We start from the raw sequence: 21,309 nt of genomic DNA, 5'->3' as shown, positions 1-21,309 counted from the left end.
TTCTTATCCGCCAAATACTTGAGGCAGTTCCGCTCCCAGTGACCAGTCCCTTTGCAGTAGAAGCACTTAGTTTCAGGCTTGAGTCCAGACTTGGGCTTCTTCCCAGGAGTGACAACTTTCTTGCCATTCTTCTTGAAGTTCCCCTTCTTTCCCTTGCCCTTTTTCTTGAAACTAGTGGTCTTGTTAACCATCAACACTTGATGCTCTTTCTTGATTTCTACCTCCACAGCTTTGAGCATAGCGAAGAGCTCGGGAATTGTCTTATCCATCCCTTGCATATTATAGTTCATCACGAAGCCTTTGTAGCTTGGTGGCAGTGATTGAAGAACTCTATCAATAACACTATCATCCGGAAGATTAACTCCCAGTTGAGTCAAGTGGTTACGATACCTAGACATTCTGAGTATGTGTTCACTGACAGAACTATTCTCCTCCATCTTGCAGCTATAGAACTTGTTGGAGATTTCATATCTCTCAACTCGGACATTTTCTTGAAATATTAACTTCAATTCCTGGAACATCTCATATGGTCTATGACGTTCAAAATGTCTTTGAAGTCCCGATTCTAAGCCGTAGAGCATGGCACACTGAACTATAGAGTAGTCATCAGACCGCGTCTGCCAGATGTTCAAAGCGTCTACATTAGCGGGAGGGGGCTTGTCACCTAGTGGTGCATCAAGGACATAATTCTTTTGTGCAGCAATGAGGATAATCCTCAAGTTACGGACCCAGTCCGTGTAGTTGCTACCATCATCTTTCAAATTAGCTTTCTCTACGAATGCATTAAAATTCAAGGAAACGGTAGCACGGGCCATTGATCTACAACATAGATATGCAAAAACTATCAGGTCTAAGTTCATGATAAAGTAAGCTCAATTAATCATATTACTTAAGAACTCCCACTTAGATAGACATCCCTCAAGTCATCTAAATGATCACATGATCCATATCAACTAAACCATGTCCGATCAACACGTGAGATGGAGTAGTTTCCAATGGTGAACATCTCTATGTTGATCATATCTACTATATGATTCATGTTCGACCTTTCGGTCTCCACGTGAGATGAAGTATTCCGCATGTGCAAAATTGTCTTGCACCCGTTGTATGTGAACGTAGAGCTTATCACACCCGATCATCACGTGGTGTCTCGGCACGACGAACTGTCGTAACGGTGCATACTCAGGGAGAACACTTATACCTTGAAATTTTAGTAAGGGGTCATCTTATAATGCTATTGCCGTACTAAGAAAAATAAGATGCATAAAAGATAAACATCACATGCAATCAAAATATGTGACATGATATGGCCATCATCATCTTGTGCCTTTGATCTCCATCTCCAAAGCACTGTCATGATCTCCATTGTCACCGGCTTGACACCTTGATCTCCATCGTAGCATCGTGGTCGTCTCGCCAACTATTGCTTCTACAACTATCTCTAATGCATAGTGATAAAGTAAAGCAATTACATGGTGTTTGCATTTCATACAATAAAGAGACAACCATAAGGCTCCTGCCGGTTGCTAGTGACTTTTACAAAACATGATCATCTCATACAATAATGTATATCACATCATGTCTTGACCATATCACATCACAACATGCCCTGCAAAAACAAGTTAGACGTCCTCTACTTTGTTGCTGCAAGTTTTGCGTGGCTGCTATGGGCTTCTAGCAAGAACCGTTCTTACCTACGCATCAAAACCACAACGGTGATTTATCAAGTTTGTTGTTTTAACCTTCAACAAGGACCGGCCGCAGTCAAATTTGATTCAACTAAAGTTGGAGAAACAGACACCCGCCAGCCACCTTTATGCAAAACTAGTTGCATGTCTGTCGGTGGAATCGGTCTCATGAACATGGTCATGTAAGGTTGGTCTGGGCCGCTTCATCCAACAATACAGTCGAATCAAAATAAGACATTGGTGGTAAGCAGTATGACGATCACTGCCCACAACTCTTTGTGTTCTACTCGTGCAAATCATCTACGCATAGACCTGGCTTGGATGCCACTATTGGGGAACGTAGCATGCAATTTTAAAAAAATCATACGCTCATGCAAGGTCTATCTAGGAGATGCATGCTACCTCTTGAGCACTGCGTTGGTTTTCCCTTGAAGAGGAAAAGGTGATGCAGCAAAGTAGCGTAAGTATTTCCCTTAGTTTTTGAGAACCAAGGTATCAATCCAGTAGGAGGCCACACGCAAGTCCCTTGTACCTACACAAACAAATAAGAACCTCGCAACCAATGCGATAAAGGGGTTGTCAATCCCTTCACGGTCACTTACGAGAGTGAGATCTGATAGAGATCATAAGATAATATTTTTGGTATTTTTATGATAAAGATTGAAATATAAAGATTACAAAATAAAATAGATTGGAAACTTATATGATAAAAGATAGACCAGGGGGCCATAGGTTTCACTAGTGGCTTCTCTCAAGATAGCATAAGTATTGCGGTGGGTGAACAAATTACTATCGAGCAATTGATAGAAAGGCGAATAATTATGAGAATATCTAGGCATGATCATGTATATAGGCATCATGCCGTGACAAGTAGACCGACTCCTGCCTGCATCTACTACTATTACTCCACACATCGACCGCTATCCAGCATGCATCTAGAGTATTAAGTTCATAAGAACAGAGTAACGTATTAGGTAAGATGACATGATGTAGAGGGATAAACTCAAGCAATATGATATAAACCCCATCTTTTTATCCTCGATGGAAACAATACAATACGTGTCGTTTCCCTTTCTGTCACTGGGATCGAGCACCGCAAGATTGAACCCAAAGCTATGCACTTCTCCCATTGCAAGAAAGATCAATCTAGTAGGCTAAATCAAACTGATAATTCGAAGAGACTTGCAAAGATAACCAATCATACATAAAAGATTTCAGAGAAGAATCAAATATTGTTCATAGATAGACTTGATCATAAACCCACAATTCATCGGATGTCGACAAACACACCGCAAAAAAGAGTTACATCGAATAGATCTCCAAGAAGATCGAGGAGGACTTTGTATTGAGATCCAAAGAGAGAGAAGAAGCCATCTAGCTAATAACTATGGACCCGAAGGTCTGAAGTAAAGTACTCACATCACCGGAGAGGCCATGGATTTGATGTAGAGGCCCTTCGTGATCGATGCCCCCTCCGGCGGAGCTCCGGAAAAGGCCCCAAGATGGGATCTCTTGGGTACAGAAGGTTGCGGCGGTGGAAATAGGGTTTCGTGGTGCTCCCAGGTGTTTTCAGGGTATATGAGTATATATAGGAGGAAGAAGTAGGTCGGTTGAGCCATGAGGGGCCCACGAGGGTGGAGGGCGCGCCCAGGCGGGGTAGGCGCGCCCCCCTGCCTCGTGGCCTCCTCGTTGGTTGCTTGACGTCCACTCCAAGTCCTCTGGATCACGTTTGTTCGAAAAATAACTCTCCCGAAGGTTTCATTCTGTTTGGATTCCGTTTGGTATTCCTTTTCTGCGAAACACTGAAATAGGCAAAAACGGCAATTTGCACTAGGCCTTGGGTTAGTAGGTTAGTCCCAAAAATAATATAAAAGTGTAAAATAAAGCCCATTAACATCCAAAACAGATAATATAATAGCATGGAACAATCAAAAATTATAGATACGTTGGAGACGTATCAATGCATAGCAACGAGAGGGGGAGAGTGTGTCCACGTATCCTCGTAGACCGAAAGCGTTTGACAACACGGTTGATGTAGTCGAACTTCTTCTCATTCCGACCGATCAAGCACCGAACGTACGACACCTCCGAGTTCTGCACACGTTCAGCTCAATGGCGTCCCTAGAAATCTTGATCCAGCAAAGTGTCGAGGGAGAGTTTCGTCGGCATGATGGCGTGCTGACGGTGATGGTGAAGTGATCCATGCAGGGCTTCGCCTAAGCACTACGGCAATATGACCAGAGGCGTAAACCGTGGAGGGGGGCGCTGTACATGGCTAACATTCGTTGTTGTATATTCTAGCGGTGCTCCCCCCCACATATATATAGGTTGGAGGGGAGGATAGGCAGCCAAGGGGGTGCCCAAGTAGGAGGAATCCTACTTGGGCCCCTAGTCCAATTCGGCCTCCCCTCTTTCCTTTTACCGGAAGGGGGGAAAGGGAAGAGAGGGGGTGCCAAACCCCCACCTTCTTCTCCTATTCGCCCTCCTTCCTTAGGGAGGGCGTACCACCCCTTGTGGGCCGGTGTTCTTACCTCCTATGGCCCATAAGGCCCATTATTCCCCCGGGGGGGTTCCGGTAACCCCCTCGGTACTCCGATATGTACCCGGTATGTCCCGAAACACTTCCGGTGTCCGAATATCATCATCCTATATATGAATCTTTACCTCTCGACCACTTTAAGACTCCTCGTCATGTCCGTGATTTCATCCGGGACACTGAACAACATTTGGTCACCAAATCACATAACTCATATAATACAAAATCATCATCGAACATTAAGCATGCGGGCCCTACGGGTTCGAGAACTATGTAGACATGACCGAGACACCTCTCCGGTCAATAACCAATAGCGGAACCTGGATTCTCATATTGGTTCCTAAATATTCTACAAAGATCTTTATCGGTCAAACCGTAATGACAACATACGTTATTCCCTTTGTCATCGGTATGTTACTTGCCCGAGATTCGATCATCGGTATCTTCGTACCTAGTTCAATCTCGTTACCGGCAGGTCTATTTACTCGTTTCGTATTGCATCATCCTGCGACTAACTCATTAGTCACATTGCTTGCGAGGCTTATTATGATGTGCATTACCGAGAGGGCCCAGAGATACCTCTCCGATACTCAGAGTGACAAATCCTAATCTCGATCTATGCCAACCCAACAAACACCTTCGGAGATACCTGTAGAGCATCTTTATAATCACCCAGTTACGTTGTGATGTTTGATAGCACACAAGGTATTCCTTCGGTATCCGGGAGTTGCATAATCTCATAGTCGAAGGAATATGTATTTGACATGAAGAAAGCAATAGCAATAAAACTGAACGATCAACATGCTAAGCTAACGGATGGGTCTTGGCCATCACATCATTCTCCTAATGATGTGATCTCGTTCATCAAATTACAACACATGTCCATGGTTAGGAAACTTAACCATCTTTGATTAACGAGCTATTCTAGTAGAGGCTTACTAGGGACACGGTGTTTTGTCTATGTATTCACACATGTATCAAGTTTCAGGTTAATACAATTCTAGCATGAATAATAACATTTATCATGATATAAGGAAATATAAATAAGAAATTTATTATCGCCTCTAGGGCATATTTCCTTCAGACACAACATTGTCTTAGCCGTGTGCGGCGCCCCCGTCCATTGTTTACTCCCTTGGTCATATTTTTGTAGTGCTTAGGCGAAGCCCTGCAAAGATCGCATCACCATCACCGTCACCACAACGTCGTGCTGTCGGAACTCATCTACTACCTCGCTGTCTTGCTAGATCAAGAAGGCGGAGGACGTCACCGAGATGAACGTTTGCAGAACGTGGAGGTGCCGTACGTTCGGTACTTGATCGGTTGGAGCGCGAAGAAGTTCGACTACATCAACCGCGTTGTTAAACACTTCCTATTACGGTCTACGAGGGTACGTAGACACACTCTCCCCCTCGTTGCTATGCATATCCATGGATAGATCATTGTGTGTGCGTAGATTTTTTTTGTTTTCCATGCTACGTTTCCCAACATTTTGGACTTTGCACATGAGAGGACAGGGATGCTTTACCCTCCATCCGGCAGTCACCACCACCATATTTGCTGAGATTGTTTCAATCCCTTGCTCTTGAGCCTCAAATCTTGTTGTGTTCATCCAAGATTCAGAAATCTTGATGTGTGTGATTGAAAGTGCAACTATCCCTAGGTGGTTTTGGTAATTCATAACAACATATAGCTCATTGAGCTAATGCTATTCCAAGATGATTATTTCAGGAAAGCTCAATGATTGGCATGGCATGGATGTGAAAGTGGAACCCTCAAAATGCTAAGGACAAAGGATTGGCTCAAGCTCAAAAGCTCAAGACTCTTCATTTTATATTTTAGTGATCCAAGATCACATTGAGTCCATAGGAAAAGCCAATACTATCAAGGAGGGATGAGGTGTTGCTTAATGATCCTCTTGCTTCATGTGCTTAGTGATATGCTCCAAAACCCTCAACTACTTTCCCATATCCACATATGACCTAAACCCTAAGCCAAACTCGGTCCTACCGATTCTTCCTATCCGGCGCCACCGAGTTTCACTTGTCATTAGCCACTGCCAAACCCTAGCAATTCGGTTCTACCGATAAGGATCTCGGTCTCACTGAGATGGGATTGCAAACTCTCTGTTTCCCTTTCGTAACTTTTCGGTCTCACCGAAAGAGCGAATCGGTCCCACCGAGATTGCAATGTAAACTCAGTGTTTCCCCTTTGTAACTTTTCGGTCTCACCGAGTTCCACTCGGTCTCACCGAAAGAGCAAATCGGTCCCACCAAGTTTGCCTGACCAACTCTCTGGTTAGCTAATTACCAAATTCGGTCTCACCGAGTTTGTGTAATCGGTCTCACCGAGATTACGTTATGCCTAAACCCTAACCATATCGGTCCTACTGAGTTGCATGTCAGTCCCACCAAAAATCTTTAACGGTCACTAGGTTTACATTTTCGGTCCGACCGAGTTTGTTGATTCGGTCCCACCGAGATTGGAAAACTGTGTGTAACGGTTGGATTTTGTGTGGAGGCTATATATACCCCTCCACCTCCTCTTCATTCGAAGAGAGAGCCATCAGAACACACACACCATTCCAACTCATATGTTCTGAGAGAGAACCACCTACTCATGTGTTGAGACCAAGATATTCCATTCCTACCATATGAATCTTGATCTCTAGCCTTCCCAAGTTGCTTTCCACTCAAATCTTCTTTCCACTAAATCCAAATCCTATGAGAGAGAGTTGAGTGTTGGGGAGACTATCATTTGAAGCACAAGAGCAAGGAGTTCATTACCTACACACCATTTGTTACTTCTTGGAGAGTGGTGTCTCCTAGATTGGCTAGGTGTCACTTGGGAGCCTCCGACAAGATTGTGGAGTTGAACCAAGGAGTTTGTAAGGGCAAGGATATCGCCTACTTCATGAAGATCTACCGCTAGTGAGGCAAGTCCTGTGTGGGCGATGGCCATGGTGGGATAGACAAGGTTGCTTCTTCGTGGACCCTTTGTGGGTGGTTGCTTCTTCGTGGACCCTTCGTGGGTGGAGCCCTGTGTGGACTCGCGCAACCGTTACCCTTGGGTGGAGCCCTGTGTGGACTCGCGCAACCGTTACCCTTCGTGGGTTGAAGTCTCCATCAACGTGGATGTAGGATAGCACCACCTATCCGAACCACGGGAAAAACATCTGTGTCTCCAGTTGCGTTTGAATTCTCCAAACCCTTCCCTTTACATTCTTGCAAGTTGCATGCTTTACTTTCCGCTGCCTATATACTCTTTGCATGCTTGCTTGAATCATGTGATGATTGCTTGACTTGTCCTAAATTAGCTAAAATCTGCCAAGAACTAAAATTGGGAAAAGGTTAAGTTTTTATTTGGTCAAGTAGTCTAATCACCCCCCTCTAGACATACTTTCGATCCTACAAGTGGTATCAGAGCTTTGGTCTCCATTTGCTTTGATCTCCATAGCTTTTGGTGGTCATAGCCTTGGTTTCACAACCTAGGAGAGTATGGCGTCTAGCGAGGGAAATTATCACCGTAGAGGTCCTTACTTTGATGGTACTAATTTTGCTAGTTGGAAGCATAAAATGAAAATGCACATTCTTGGACATAACCCCGCCGTTTGGGCTATTGTGTGTGTTGGTTTGCAAGGTGACTTCTTTGATGGGAGAGAACCAAACCGTGAAGCTACCGCAGATGAGTTGAAGATGTTGCAATACAATGCTCAAGCTTGTGATATTCTCTTCAATGGATTGTGCCCCGAAGAATTCAACAAAATCAGCCGTCTTGAGAATGCAAAGGAAATTTGGGACACTTTGATTGATATGAACGAAGGTACCGACTCCGTCAAGGAATCCAAGTTGGATGTGCTCCAAAGCCAACTTGACAAGTTCAAGATGAAGGATGGTGAAGGTGTCGCTGAAATGTACTCTAGGCTTGCTCTCATCACAAATGAGATTGCCGGCTTAGGAAGTGAAGAGATGACCGATAGATTCATCATCAAGAAGATTCTAAGAGCCTTGGATGGAAAATATGATACCGTGTGCACATTGATCCAAATGGTGCCCAATTAGAAAGATCTCAAGCCAACGGAGGTGATTGGAAGAATTGTTGCTCATGAGATGTCACTTAAGGATAAATAGGAACTTCACAACAAATCAAGTGGTGCCTATAAAGCCTCATGTGAAGCCCCTACATCGTCGAGTGAGAAACAAAACTTCAATGGAGAATTGAGCTTAATGGTGAAGAACTTCAACAAGTTCTACAAGACTAGAAGCAAAGATAGAAGCTTCAAGTCAAGGTCCTACAATGACAAAAGATCTTCTGGTCGAGAGCGAAACTGCTACAACTGTGGAAGACCCGGACACTTTTCCAATGAGTGTACGGCTCCCTACAAGAGAAGAGAAGATTCTCCAAAAAGAAGAAGCAAAGGATCACCACCAAGAGAGAGAAGGAGTAGAGATGATCGTTATGAACGAAGATACTCACGGAGAAGCAAGGATTCGGAAAGGAGGGAAAAATCATCAAGGAGCTATACAAGACGAAGACATCAAGCTCATGTTGGTGAATGGGTATCCGGCTCCGACTCCGACAACCACTCTGAAAGAAGTTATCACTCCGACTCCGAAGATACTCAAGATGAAGGTGTTGCCGGTCTAGCACTTGTGTCAACCAACTCCTACGACATATTTGACTCACCAAATGAAGGAATTGGAAGATGCTTCATGGCCAAAGGTCCTAAGGTAACACACCCCGAGTATGTTGATTTCAATAGTGATGAAGATGACTTGTTAGGAGATGATTTGCTTGTTGACAACCCTAGCGATGAATACTATGATGAAACGTCAATTAAACATGCTAATCAAGATAAAACGAATGACAATGATAAGGAGAAGATTGAGGCTCTAACTAAAGAACTAAACACTCTTAAGTTGGCTCATGAAACCATCTTCGAAGATCATCGAGAACTTTTAAGAGCTCATGAGAAATTATGCTTTGAGAAGCTCAATCTTGAGCAAGAGCATGAGTTCTTAAAAGCAATCAATGATGATCTCCGCAAGAAAAGTTCTTCTTACATTGCCAAGCGTTTACTCTTATCCACTTACATGCCTCAAGTCAAGTCTAGTAACAAGAAAGATTCTTCTTCTAGCAGTAACAATGATCATGTTAAATCCAATATTGTTGCTTCTAGTAGTTCTCTTGATTCCACTAATGATTCTCTTAGCCAAGTTACACTTGAGCAAGAAAATAGTTTATTGAAGGGAATTATAGAGAAAGGAGTGTACAAAAGCCTTGCCGGGAGTAAGCATTTCGAGGAAATTGTGTGCAAGCAAGGAATGCACCGGAAGAATCAAGGTGTTGGTTTTGAACAAAAGTTCAATGCCAATGGAGTTGAGTGGGAAGAAGATCAATACCCCAAGACAAAGTTTATTCCTCAACAAGAGAAGTATGATACTTCTTTCAAGGGGACACAAGCTCAAGATGATCTTCCACCACAAGACTACAAGCAAAAAGGCAAGGACAAGCTTCAAGAGGAAATTGATGCATTTGAAGAAGCTCCAAAGACCTTAGTCAAGTGGATTCCCAAGACTACTTCAAGTTCCACTTCATCAAGTACGACTACAACTCCAAGGATTCCCATCAAGATGGTGTGGATCCAAAAGAAGAAGAACTAGAGAGTTCTCGAGGGTGACTCCGCCAACATACTTCACTCTTATCATTTTGGCAAGAACAAGTGCAATCAACTTCCACATCTTGCACTAGTTCAAGGAGTCACAAACCCTCTTGTTGGAAGACAAGGGACAAGGTAACCTAAAAGTTTTCATGGACATCATCTTGTGTGTGCATCACTCTATGTCTATGGATATCCTTGTTTGTTCCTTGTGGGACTAACCCATGTAGGTATTAAAGTGCAATTCACTCAAATGGATAGCTCCAAGAGATCTACATCAACATTGAGCATCCACATCTTCAATATCTACATGAAGTCATCATCGACAAAACCCAAGGTTAGTTCATCCCTCTTAGGGGGGATATCACATCTAGGGGGAGCTTTACTCTAAGACTTGAGCTAAAGCAACTCTAAAGATGTGAACACAACAATGCTTTATGTAAAAGTGGTAACCCCACTTGAGCTTAAACGATGAGTATGACCTATGATCAAGTGTTCTCACTTGACTCCTAAGTCAATATACTCATATATAGATGACCTAGTCATCGCAAATTGCTTGATAGATGCTAGAATTGGTTGTGCATGCCTTGTCACATATTTCATTTGCCATCTTATTGTGTGAGCATGCTGGATGCATATTTTACTCATTCGAGGACATCCACTTGTTGTTTTGATTGTTCGGCCTTATTTCTTTTTGCCAAGTGGATGGACAAGAATGCCTAAGAACCTCCTCTAGCTATCTATGCTTTTCTCGTCTCAAACTCTATTCATGTTGCATCACAAAATTTGATCAAGTCAGATTCGAACCACTCTGTGTGAGGAGCGCTCGGAGTCCCCGATTCGTCATAGACTTAAACTTCCAAAACCTCTTTATGATTCTCGGTCTGACCGATACTCCACTTTCGGTCCTACCGAGATCATTAAGTTGATCTAGGTTTTCGATCTCGGTGCAACCGATTTGAACCTTTCGGTCACACCGAGTTTCAGTAACTGCTTGCAGTTATGAATCTCGGTGCCACCGAGTTGTTCCACTCGGTCACACCGACAGGGTCGGGCTATATATAGTCACGGGCAAAATTTTGGAAATTTCTCCGAATCCCTTCGCCCGCGCGATAGCCTGCTCTGCCCTCGTGGTCTCCGGATCGTCTTCTCGCCGCCAGCCGCCTCCAGTCGCTGGTATCCGTCGCCATCAATGGGAATTCTGCCCCGCTGTTGCCGCCATAGTAAGTCCCCGCCAAACTAGGGTATGGACTTGATCTTTGTGCTATTCTCCAATCTGATTCCTAGCACATTGTGATCGTCATGATTCTTGCCACGATTGAAACACTCCTATCCAGTCAAAACGCTCATAGATTAGGTTTGATTCGAAAATTCTAGGTTTAGGTCTCCGCCGAAACCATCTCGGACCCACCGAGTTGAAAAACTCGGTCCCACCGATTTGGCTTATGCCATTGCACAAGTGAGACTCGGTCTGACCGAGAATTACTTATCGGTGTGACCGATTTTGGAACTCTGTGAAACCCTAGCAGTCTCGGTGCCACCGAACTGTGACTCGGTCCTACCGAGTTCACTAGTTTAGGTTCCGAAACTGCTTCGGTATCACCAAGTTTGAAAATCGGTAGATCCGAGATGATTTCAGTGGGAAACTAAAACTAAGTTTTTGGATCATTCTTTTGCAAAAATCTCTGCATTTTGTGATGCTCATCCTTTCTACCTCATCTATAATCTGTTCACAGGGTCAGCAGTCAGTTTGCAGCATGTCTGATCAAAGTGATAGCCAAAACATGTCAGAGCAGCAGGTGCACATGAGTGAGGGCACTAGTCCCTCAAGTTCTTCAGATGAGGGCATCAGGAGCACCCCTAGCAACTTGCCAAAGGCTGCCACGAGACAGAGGAAGAAGAGGACTTCAGATTCCGAAGATGAGGACTATGTGGCAGAGGAAGAGGCCACTTCCAAGAGAGTTGAGCCAGCTCAAGGCACAAAGCCAGGGCTGAAAATCAAAAGGCCAGCAGGCAGGCAGCCCATGTCAAAGGCAAGAGCTTCAACTGACAAGCCCACTCCCAAAGAGCCAATTGCTGCTGAGGGAAAGAAAAGAAAGGAAAGGGTCAAGAAGACCGTGGCCAGAGTACTAGGAAAGGCTTCCATCATGGAAGAGGAAGAGGAAGAAGAGGTAGTTGCACCAGCACCCAAGGCACCCAAGCTGATGGGTGATGCCATAAGATCAGGGGCTACTGCATCTAAGCCCATAGCTGCCTCCAAGCCAAAACCAAAGAGGAATACAAGGAGCATTCCTGCAGCTAAGAAGAACAAGGCCCCAGTGCCTGAGACTGTTGCTAAAGAAGAGGAAGAGAATGTCCTGAGAAAGCTAAAGCCCAAGATCCCAGACCACAACGATGCTCATCCTGTGGCTGAGGATATGAAGCTCAGGAGAGATTCAGGGCTGAGGAAGTGGAGAGAAGCAGACCCGTATGCTTCAAGGAGAAGGACTGCTATGGACTACAGATTTCACACCAAGGAGCAGCAAGATTTTTATGAGACAGTTTTGCTTGATAAGAAGCCCATAGTTTGTGATATGAGATGGGTCAACTAGACCTACATGAGGGAGAAGGAGGAACACTACCCGGGAGTATATGACAGCTTTAGTGCTTGTGGAGTTGCTGACTTTGTTGGGCAAAAGCTCACAAAGTGGAACGAGGAACTGATCATGCAATTCTACTCCACGGCACACTTTTACCCAGATGGAAAGATCACATGGTTGTCTGAGGGTACAAGGTACCAATCTACAGTGGCTGAGTGGGCACAACTCATTAATGCCCCAGAGGAGCATGATGATGACTTGGACATATATGCCAAGAAGAAAATGGACCACAATTCCATGTCCAATATGTATAAGGAAATTCCAAATGAGGCACTTGACACTTTCAGATTTGGCTCAGTGCACTATCTTCTGTCAGGACTGCCAACCATCAATTGGATCTTGAGGCACACCTTGTTGCCCAAGTCAGGTGATCACAAGATGATCAGAGGCCATGCGATCAACTTGCTACATGTATTTGATGTGCCTCAGAAGTTTAAGGTGATGAGCCTCATAGTGGAAACTATCAAAAGGACTGCAGCAGATCAGAAGAGGAGTTGCGGATATGCCCCTCAGATCCAGGAGCTCATCAACTCCAAGATGGGCACGGGCATATATTTATTGGACAAGGAACACCTGCCCATCCGTCCAGATTTTGAGGACAATCAAGTTGTCATGACTGAGAACGAGCCATCGTCTGCACAAGCTTATGCGAAGAAGGAGAAGGCGAGGAAGGAGAAAGCTGCCAAGATGCCAACTCAAGAGGAGGCATCTGAATACTTCTTGAAGACCAAAAAAGAGCAGCTTGGTTACTTGATTGCATCCATGCTGAGGATTGAGCAAAGTCTGGCCACCCTAACTCAAAATCAGCAGAGCCTAGAGAGAATCATGGAACAGAAGTTCTATGACTTGGATGTCAAAGTAACGGAAGTTCAGTCTGCAGTGGAGCAGCTCCAGGAGGACATGTAGGAGAGGAGAGGCAGGACTACCACTCATGCCTTTGCCAGAGTGCCACGAGGCCCGAGGTCATCTGCCGTGCCAGTTGCTGACACCAGAGCCACCACCTCAGCACCAGCCACAGCCTCAGTTCCACCAGCTCCAGCATCTACTTCAGCTCCAACTCCAGCGTCTACTTCAGCATCTACCGAAGCCTTCGTCCTTGGAGTGATCCGGACTCCACCACCACCAGAAGATCAAGCCTGAGCGTCGATCTAGTGCTATGCATTTTCTAGGAACTTTTTGGTAACTTGTTGCCAAAGGGGGAGAAGATGTATAGATCATAGGCTTCGAGAGAGAGAGTGTTGCTTTTCTCTCTTGCTTTATTTGGTGGTTTTTCGAACTTGTTTGCTTTTGAGTGCTTGACATACTATGCTTGTGAGACATTGATGATCATGTGTTTGATCATAAGCTACACTTAATGCTTGCTTAATGCTATTATCTTATCTATCTTATGTGATCATTCACTATTCTTGGTGATGAGTGCATGTATTTCATTCTTATCATTTTAAGCGCTCCACCAAGATGTATGTGACATGGAAGAGTAACCCATGACTCTAACTCCTTGTGCATTTGCAGTCCAAAGCAAATTTTAAATATGCACAAATTTAGGGGGAGCTCTTACTTATCACATACTTCTCAAAGCGACGATATATTTCATGCTTATTATCATTTGTCGAAGCTTTGATCTATATGTTGTCATCAATTACCAAAAAGGGGGAGATTGAAAGTGCAACTATCCCTAGGTGGTTTTGGTAATTCATAACAACATATAGCTCATTGAGCTAATGCTATTCCAAGATGATTATTTCAGGAAAGCTCAATGATTGGCATGGCATGGATGTGAAAGTGGAACCCTCAAAATGCTAAGGACAAAGGATTGGCTCAAGCTCAAAAGCTCAAGACTCTTCATTTTATATTTTAGTGATCCAAGATCACATTGAGTCCATAGGAAAAGCCAATACTATCAAGGAGGGATGAGGTGTTGCTTAATGAGCCTCTTGCTTCATGTGCTTAGTGATATGCTCCAAAACCCTCAACTACTTTCCCATATCCACATATGACCTAAACCCTAAGCCAAACTCGGTCCTACCGATTCTTCCTATCCGGCGCCACCGAGTTTCACTTGTCATTAGCCACTGCCAAACCCTAGCAATTCGGTTCTACCGATAAGGATCTCGGTCTCACCGAGATGGGATTGCAAACTCTCTGTTTCCCTTTCGTAACTTTTCGGTCTCACCGAAAGAGCGAATCGGTCCCACCGAGATTGCAATGTAAACTCAGTGTTTCCCCTTTGTAACTTTTCGGTCTCACCGAGTTCCACTCGGTCTCACCGAAAGAGCAAATCGGTCCCACCGAGTTTGCCTGACCAACTCTCTGGTTAGCTAATTACCAAATTCGGTCTCACCGAGTTTGTGTAATCGGTCTCACCGAGATTACGTTATGCCTAAACCCTAACCATATCGGTCCTACCGAGTTGCATGTCAGTCCCACCAAAAATCTCTAACGGTCACTAGGTTTACATTTTCGGTCCGACCGAGTTTGTTGATTCGGTCCCACCGAGATTGGAAAACTGTGTGTAACGGTTGGATTTTGTGTGGAGGCTATATATACCCCTCCACCTCCTCTTCATTCGAAGAGAGAGCCATCAGAACACACACACCATTCCAACTCATATGTTCTGAGAGAGAACCACCTACTCATGTGTTGAGACCAAGATATTCCATTCCTAACATATGAATCTTGATCTCTAGCCTTCCCAAGTTGCTTTCCACTCAAATCTTCTTTCCACTAAATCCAAATCCTATGAGAGAGAGTTGAGTGTTGGGGAGACTATCATTTGAAGCACAAGAGCAAGGAGTTCATTACCTACACACCATTTGTTACTTCTTGGAGAGTGGTGTCTCCTAGATTGGCTAGGTGTCACTTGGGAGCCTCCGACAAGATTGTGGAGTTGAACCAAGGAGTTTGTAAGGGCAAGGATATCGCCTACTTCGTGAAGATCTACCGCTAGTGAGGCAAGTCCTATGTGGGCGATGGCCATGGTGGGATAGACAAGGTTGCTTCTTCGTGGACCCTTTGTGGGTGGTTGCTTCTTCGTGGACCCTTCATGGGTGGAGCCCTGTGTGGACTCGCGCAACCGTTACCCTTCGTGGGTTGAAGTCTCCATCAACGTGGATGTAGGATAGCACCACCTATCCGAACCACGGGAAAAACATTCGTGTCTCCAATTGCGTTTGAATTCTCCAAACCCTTCCCTTTACATTCTTGCAAGTTGCATGCTTTACTTTCCGCTGCCTATATACTCTTTGCATGCTTGCTTGAATCATGTGATGATTGCTTGACTTGTCCTAAATTAGCTAAAATCTGCCAAGAACTAAAATTGGGAAAAGGTTAAGTTTTTATTTGGTCAAGTAGTCTAATCACCCCCCTCTAGACATACTTTCGATCCTACAGTGATCCTCTAGTGCTATCTAGAGAAGAACTTACTGTATCCCACAATTGATAATAGTGGAAGAGGATTTGGGTGGCTTCGGCCCATGGTTTTTCCCTTGTGTTCATGTTTGCTGCTGCTTAGAAAGTTACACCTGCCATCAGATATCATCTGAGAAGTGTCTAGGGTGTTACACTTTCCACTAAACATCACCTGAGGAGTGTCTGGGGTGTCGCGCCTCCATAAATATGTTGTTACGTATGTTTCCTTCCATGCTAAGAAGCAACGATCCTTTGAGTTAGTACATGATGTGGTACTGAGATTACTTTGTTTTCGCTGTAGTTTTCAGTTCATCACAAGTGTGTTTGTGTGCTAATTCCTAGCAAAGTGGCATCAGAGCTTTGGTTGCTTAGGAGATTGACAATCCCAGTTGCTTGATTATTGCTAGAAGTGCTGCTCACAATTACTTTGGAGGAAAGCGATACAACAAGTGGCATGATAAAACTTGAGTCTTTCAATTACTCATTATGGAAGCCCATGAAAGACATCCTTTGTCTCAAGGATTTGTATGAGACAATTGTGAAAGACAAGATACCCACCGGTGTCACAGAAGAAGACTGGAGAGTGTTGCATAGAAATGCAGTAGGTATGATTCGGTTGTACATCATGTTGGGGAACATAGTAATTTCAAAAAAAATCCTACACACACGCAAGATCATGGTGATGCATAGCAACGAGAGGGGAGAGTGTTGTCCACGTACCCTCATAGAACGAAAGCAGAAGCGTTAGCACAACGCGGTTGATGTAGTCGTACGTCTTCACGACTCGACCGATCAAGCACCGAACGCACGGCACCTCCGAGTTCTGCACACGTTCAACTCGATGACGTCCCTCGAACTCCGATCCAGCCGAGCTTTGAGGGAGAGTTCCGTCAGCATGACGGCGTGGTGACGATGATGATGTTCTACCGACGCAGGGCTTCGCCTAAGCACCGCTACGATATGACCGAGGTGGATTATGGTGGAGGGGGCACCACACACGGCTAAGAGATCCAAGGGATCAATTGTTGTGTCTCTAGGGGGTGCCTCCCTCCCTGTATATAAAGGAGTAGAGGGGGGAGGGGGTCGGCCACCCTTAGCGCGCCCCATGAGGAGTCCTACTCCCACCGGGAGTAGGACTCCCCCCCTTTCCATGTTGGAGTAGGAGAGGAGAGGGAAGGAGAAAGAGGGAGAAAGGAAAGGGGGGCGCCGCCCCCCTTCCTAGTCCAATTCGGACTTGCGAGGGGAGGGGCGCGCGGCTTCCCCTTGGCCGCCTCTACCCTTCCACCAATTGGGCCCATGAGGCCCAATAACCTCCGGGGGGTTCCGGTAACCCCCCCCCCCCCCCCGGTACTCCGGTATATATCCGATAACCCCCGGAACCATTCCGGTGTCCGAATATAGTCATCCAATATATCAATCTTCATGTCTCGACCATTTCAAGACTCCTCGTCATGTCCGTGATCACATCCGGGACTCCGAACTACCTTCGGTACATTAAAACACTTAAACTCATAATATAACCGTCATCGAACTTTAAGTGTGCGGACCCTACGAGTTCGAGAACTATGTAGACATGACCGAGACACGTCTCCGGTCAATAACCAATAGCGGAACCTGGATGCTCATATTGGCTCCTACATATTCTACGAAGATCTTTATCGGTCAAACCGCATAACAACATATGTTGTTCCTTTTGTCATCGGTATGCTACTTGCCCGAGATTCGATCATCGGTATCTCAATACCTAGTTCAATCTCGTTACCGGCAAGTCTCTTTACTCGTTCCGTAATACATCATCCCACAACTAACTTATTAGTTGCAATGCTTGCAAGTCTTAAGTGATGTGTATTACCGAGTGGGCCCATAGATACTTCTCCGACAATCGGAGTGACACATCCTAATCTCGAAATACGCCAACCCAACAAGTACCTTTGGAGACACGTGTAGAGCTCCTTTATAATCACCCAGTTACATTGTGACGTTTGGTAGCACACAAAGTGTTCCTCCGGTAAACGGGAGTTGCATAATCTCATAGTGACAGGAACATGTATAAGTCATGAAGAAAGCAATAGCAACAAACTAAATGATCAAGTGCTAAGCTAACGGAATGGGTCAAGTCAATCACATCATTCTCCTAATGATGTGATCTCGTTAATCGAATGACAACTCTTTGTCTATGGCTAGGAAACATAACCATCTTTGATTCAACGAGCTAGTCAAGTAGAGGCATAGTAGTGACACCCTGTTTGTCTATGTATTCACACATGTATCATGTTTCCGGTTAATACAATTCTAGCATGAATAATAAACATTTATCATGATATAAGGAAATAAATAATAACTTTATTATTGCCTCTAGGGTATATTTTGTTCAGTCTCCCACTTGCACTAGAGTCAATAATATAGATTACACAGTAATGATTCTAAAACCCATGGAGCCTTGGTGCTGATCATGTTTTGCTCGTGGAAGAGGCTTAGTCAACGGGTCTGCAACATTTAGATCTGTATGTATCTTGCAAATCTCTATGTCTCCCACCTGGACTTGATCCCGGATGGAGTTGAAGCGTCTCTTGATGTGCTTGGTTCTCTTGTGAAATCTGGATTCCTTTGCCAAAGCAATTGCACCAGTATTGTCACAAAAGATTTTCATTGGACCCGATGCACTAGGTATGACACCTAGATCGGATATGAACTCCTTCATCGAGACTCCTTCATTTGCTGCTTCCGAAGCAGCTATGTACTCCGCTTCACATGTAGATCCCTCCATGACGCTTTGTTTAGAACTGCACCAACTGACAGCTCCACCGTTTAATAAAAACATGTATCTGGTTTGCGATTTACAATCGTCCGGATCAGTGTCAAAGCTTGCATCGACGTAACCATTTACGACGAGCTCTTTGTCACCTCCATAAACGAGAAACATATCCTTCGTCCTTTTTAGGTATTTCAGGATGTTCTTGACCGCTATCCAGTGATCCACTCCTGGATTACTTTGGTACCTCCCTACTAAACTAATAGCAAGGCACACATCAGGTCTGGTACACAGAATTGCATACATGATAGAGCCTATGGCTGAAGCATAGGGAACATCTTTCATTTTCTCTCTATCTTCTACAGTGGTCGGGCATTGAGTCTTACTCAACTTCACACCTTGTAACACAGGCAAGAACCCTTTCTTTGCTTGATCCATTTTGAACTTCTTCAAAACTTTGTCAAGGTATGTACTTTGTGAAAGTCAATTAAGCGTCTCGATCTATCTCTATAGATCTTGATGCCCAATATATAAGCAGCTTCACCGAGGTCTTTCATTGAAAAACTCTTATTCACATATCCTTTTATGCTATCCAGAAATTCCATATCATTTCCAATCAACAATATGTCATCCACATATAATATTAGAAATGCTACAGAGCTCCCACTCACTTTCTTGTAAATACAGGCTTCTCCAAAAGTCTGTATAAAACCATATGCTTTGATCACACTATCAAAACGTTTATTCCAACTCCGAGAGGCTTGCACCAGTCCATAAATGGATCGCTGGAGCTTGCACACTTTGTTAGCTCCCTTTGGATCGACAAAACCTTCCAGTTGCATCATATACAACTCTTCTTCCAGAAATCCATTCAGGAATGCAGTTTTGACATCCATCTGCCAAATTTCATAATCATAAAATGCGGCAATTGCTAACATGATTCGGACAGACTTAAGCATCGCTACGGGTGAGAAGGTCTCATCGTAGTCAATCCCTTGAACTTGTCGAAAACCTTTTGCAACAAGTCGGGCTTTATAGACAGTAACATTACCATCAGCGCCAGTCTTGTTCTTCAAGATCCATTTATTTTCGATGGCTTGCCGATCATCGGGCAAGTCAACCAAAGTCCACACTTTGTTCTCATACATGGATCCCATCTCAGATTTCATGGCCTCAAGCCATTTTGCGGAATCTGGGCTCACCATCGCTTCTTCATAGTTCGTAGGTTCATCATGGTCTAGTAACATAACCTCCAGAACAGGATTACTGTACCACTCTGGTGCGGATCTCACTCTGGTTGATCTACGAGGTTTAGTAACAACTTGATCTGAAGTTTCATGATCATTATCATTAACATCCTCACTAATTGGTGTAGGTGTCACAGGAACCGGTTTTTGTGATTAACTACTTTCCAATAAGGGAGCAGGTACAGTTATCTCATCAAGTTCTAGTTTCCTCCCACTCACTTCTTTCGAGAGAAACTCCTTCTCTAGAAAGGATCCAAATTTAGCAACAAATGTTTTGCCTTCAGATCTGTGATAGAAGGTGTACCCAACAGTTTCCTTTGGGTATCCTATAAAGACACATTTCTCCGATTTGGGTTCAAGCTTATCAGGTTGAAGTTTTTTCACATAAGCATCACAGCCCCAAACTTTAAGAAATGACAACTTTGGTTTCTTGCCAAACCACAGTTCATAAGGCGTCGTCTCAATGGATTTTTATGGTGCCCTATTTAACGTGAATGTAGCCGTCTCTAAAGCATAACCCCAAAATGATAACGATAAATCAGTAAGAGACATCATAGATCGCACCATATCTAGTAAAGTACGATTACGATGTTCGGACACACCATTACGTTGTGGTGTTCCGGGTGGCGTGAGTTGCGAAACTATTCCGCATTGTTTCAAATGAAGACCAAACTCGTAACTCAAATATTCTCCTCCACGATCAGATCGTAGAAACTTTATTTTCTTGTTATGATGATTTTCAACTTCACTCTGAAATTCTTTGAACTTTTCAAATGTTTCAGACTTATGTTTCATTAAGTAGATATACTCATATCTGCTTAAATCATCTGTGACGGTGAGAAAATAACGATACCCGCCACGAGCATCAACATTCATCGGACCACATACATCTGTATGTATGATTTCCAACAAATATGTTGATCGCTCCATAGTTCCGGAGAACGGCGTTTTAGTCATCTTGCCCATGAGGCACGGTTCGCAAGTACCAAGTGATTCATAATCAAGTGGTTCCAAAAGTCCATTAGTATGGAGTTTCTTCATGCGCTTTACACCAATATGACCTAAACGGCAGTGCCACAAATAAGTTGCACTATCATTATCAACTCTGCATCTTTTGGCTTCAATATTATGAATATGTGTATCACTACTATCGAGATTCAATAAGAATAGACCACTCTTCAAGGGTGCATGACCATGAAAGATATTAGTCATATAAATAGAACAACCATTATTCTCTGATTTTAAATGAATAACCGTCTCGCATCAAACAAGATCCAGATATAATGTTAATGCTCAACGCTGGCACCAAATAACAATTATTTAGGTCTAAAACTAATAACGAAGGTAGATGTAGAGGTAGTGTGCCTACTACGATCACAT

The sequence above is a fragment of the Triticum urartu genome, chromosome 5A (genome assembly GCF_056163025.1).
Source record: "Triticum urartu cultivar PI428250 chromosome 5A, HENAU_Tu73, whole genome shotgun sequence".
Classification (NCBI taxonomy): Eukaryota; Viridiplantae; Streptophyta; class Magnoliopsida; order Poales; family Poaceae; genus Triticum; species Triticum urartu.
Note: the sequence above shows the minus strand (reverse complement) of the source record.